Source organism: Episyrphus balteatus, chromosome 1 (genome assembly GCF_945859705.1).
Source record: "Episyrphus balteatus chromosome 1, idEpiBalt1.1, whole genome shotgun sequence".
Classification (NCBI taxonomy): domain Eukaryota; kingdom Metazoa; phylum Arthropoda; class Insecta; order Diptera; family Syrphidae; genus Episyrphus; species Episyrphus balteatus.
The window spans coordinates 145,541,938-145,545,759 of record NC_079134.1 but is presented as its reverse complement, the minus strand read 5'-3'; positions in this window follow the sequence as shown (position 1 = coordinate 145,545,759).

The window sequence follows — 3,822 nt, the reverse complement described above, 5'->3', positions numbered from 1 at the left end:
ATTCAACGACCGTCTTTTGTAAACTGAATGTTATGAATGTGTTTTTTATTTATTACACATTTTTGTTTTATATAATGCAAATACAGTTTTTTTTTATTCTTTTTTTATTTAATTCGCACATATTAATTTTTAAAAAATGTAATAAAATGGTCTCAGCAATCAAATTAAATGTTTATTTTGTTAATATAATAAAATATAAAAAATAAAAACAAAACATACCATATTTTATATAAAAAAGAAACATACTGTAAGATACAGCATATCGGTAAATATATATTGAACTAAAAAAAAAAATAAATCTCTATTTATACAAAACAAAGAAGAAAACAAAAAAAAATATATCAAATATATACAAGAAATTATTTATTAAAAAAACAAAGAGAAAAAACTTCTTCCTATACTAAATATAGACAAATTATATTATATAAGTACACTTAAAAAAAATAATTATAATAAAAAATAACTACCTAAATGAAAAATAAAATTAAAAAAAAAAAAACACAAAACTTAAATCTATACACAAAAAATGTAAATTTTATAAAAAATGAAAATCAAATGAAAAATAAAAATAAATAAAATCTTTTACAAGACCTACAATATTGATAAAAAAAGAAATAAATAACACATAAAATATATACCTAAATAATAAATCTAGTGTACAATAAAGTAATGTAAAATCTAAATATTATAGCAAATAAATATAATTTATGGAACGATATCGTGATAAATCAGGAATTTTGTTTTATTACGTTTCGATATAAAATTGCAAAGAATAGATGCAGGTTAGCAACTTTAGTTACCGGCAATTGCAATTTCGTTTTAAAAAAATACTTAAATTTGTGAATTTGGTTTGCTCTAGTAAATATCTGCTTTAAAACACCAACAACTTTATTAAATCGATAAATATTTAAAAATAATTAAGTGCAATTTAAAGACTCTTTCAAACCAACGTGAAACTTTTGTAATTTCGTGACAAAAACGCTACCAAAAATGTTTTTATTCTACACTTATTTATGCTCAAATTTAACGCATATCCAATTTAATCTACAAAAAAAAACCTATTATAGAATCATGGCTCTTTTCTGAGATGAGACGAGAGTAGTTTGAGTTCAATGGATGGAATGAAATGAAATTATATGTGAAGAAGCCCAAGTAACAATTTTACTTGCATAAGGTCCATTTTTTTTCGATTCGACAAGCTATAGTTTGTATACGTTTAGTTTAAGGCTTACTTACTCAAGTCATCCATTTTGGAAAGAAAGGAGGTCTCCTTAAGGCTATCTAGAAGTGTTCAGAAGAAGCCTTGTAAATATCAGTTAAAGAAGACCTTTATAAGACCTGTTTGAACCGTTCTAAAGAAGCCTTGTATTTTCAAGTGACAGAAGGCCTCTATAAGATCTGTTCAAAGAGGTTCTTGTAAGCATGCAATGTTTTCACCTGTAAATATGCAAAGTTTTTATCCTACAGATATGCAATGTTTGTTTAGAAAAAAACATTGCATTTCAATGTGAGGTTTCAATTAGCTCCCAATTTTCCACTCATCTTTAATATTCGAGCATGGTCTACTGGTAAGGTGCTGGCTTGGTATGCAGATGTACGTGGGATCGATTCCTGGCCGGGGCCATGTGATGAAAATAAAAAAATGTGTTCTTTTTCAATTAAAATAATATTCTCATCATTTCAGAACAAGTGAAAAAGCAGTGGAATTCCAAAAAAGGAAAAGAAACAAAATAGGAAAAAATTAAAATAAATAAAATAAAATGTAGAAAATGCAAAACAGAAAAAATCAAAAGAAAATAAAAAAAAATGAAATAAAATTCAATTAATTCTCTTTTTTTATGCATAAATTCAACATTTTCTACAACACCTACAACAACTTCTATAAAGCCTTATTACGCAAGTAATCCGGTTTGTGCATTAGATAAACCCTCTGCAGGAAGACCTCCGAAAGGCCATTTTAAGGGAGTTTTGTGGAGAGATTTGCTGAAGTCTGTCTGTCAACCAACCCGCAAACCTTTTAGATATAGGTCATAAATTTTCCTACGGTAGAATGTGCTTTACAACTAGTACTTTTCTAGACCTGCGTTAAGTGCCGAAGATACGTGACTGATATCATCGAACAGCATGCGGTGCCATTATCAGCCCTAAAATAGGCCCACTGTTTATTCTGATACTAGGCAAGGCACGAGCTTATAGTGCTAGAGTATCAGAATATGCTGGGTTTCAGAATATCTTAAGGCAGTTGGTATACCAAATTTTAATCGACGCGACACGATCCAGAAATCCGGATTTAAATTCAATAGAACATAACTGTGAAATGCTGAAAGATAGAGACTTTCGCGAATCGCAAACCAATCCATTCCCAAGCATTCTTGATCAGTTGGACACTGCAGTGAAAGAAGAATCGGAAAGTATTTAACAACAAACATTCAAAACTTTATTTTTGGAATGAACACAGTCGACTTGAGGAGGCAATATTTTTTGGTTGATAATAAATTGCTGTTTAGCATACATATTATACAATAAGCAAAAATAAACACACAGAAATACACACTAGAATTTTAAAGCCATTTAAAATAAAATATAACAGGTAGGCTAAACAAATGGATTATGTTTTTTTTTTTTTTTTTTACTTCCGACACATTGTAGTATGAGCTCTAGTTTTTTGTGTACTATTTAAATTAGGTATATTACACGTTTCAGCTAAAATTATAATTATAGTTTATAACAGTCTATTAAACAGTCGGTTTTAAAAATATTTCTTTTAAGAAATCATCGAAAAAATAATTAAGTCCTTAAAACATAACTCTAAGGAAAAACAACATAAGAAATTCTTTTCAATGTGAATTATTTAAGTTTCGTATAAGAAAATTGGTCTTAGACCTTTTTACGAAGTACACCATATACAGTGGTGGAAAAAATAATAGAAACAAGGTGCTCTGTAACATCTTTAATTAAGGCCTGTTTAGAATCAAACAAAATTGAAGTATTTCTCAGAATCAAAGTATAAATCACTTGTTTGTATTATGTTTTCCAGCGAAATTCCATTTTGTAAACATTTTGTTTTGGCAAAAGTAAACCAAAAGCTGTTACAATATAACTATTACACCATTTTGTTGCACTTTTAAAGAGCTTATAAATATATAAAAAATTCTTCGTTCAAAACCTTACATTAGTGGAATTATTTAAGTTTTCATTTAGTATAAATAGTTGTTTCTATTATTTTTTCCATCACTTTAATTACTTGTATAGCAAGGAATTTTAAGAAAACAATTTTAAGATCCCTAAACCCGTATATTTTCAATAGTTTTCTTATAAATAAAATTATAAAACTGAAAAAAACAGTGGACCTTTTGAAATATTAAACCGAAAAACATAAGCAAAGATTTTTGAAAATTTTGTCATAAATATTAGGTATAGCTGAGTTTGTTTTTTGCATTAGACAATGTAATCCTTAAGAGATTGTTTTTCATGTAAAACAATAACATACCATAGCCTCGTTGAAAAAAATGAAAAACAATCTCTTAAGATTTATTTATTGTGAAAAAAACTAATACTGGGAATACTGGAACGCTTCTGAACAATTTTTGTTGGTTGAAATCGGTTTAGTTGTTTATGAAAAAGTCTGAAGTCAAGAAAATTGTTCTATGACAGGTACGGTAATATTAATACGATCAGCACGATCTAGTTTGAACCAGTACACTCATTTGATAGCCGTTTTTGAGAAAAGTAAGCTTTTCCATATTGGTAAAATAAGGCAGTTACCGATAATTTTGGATAACAAAAAATTCAACTTCTGAGAATCACTTTTAACCTAAAACT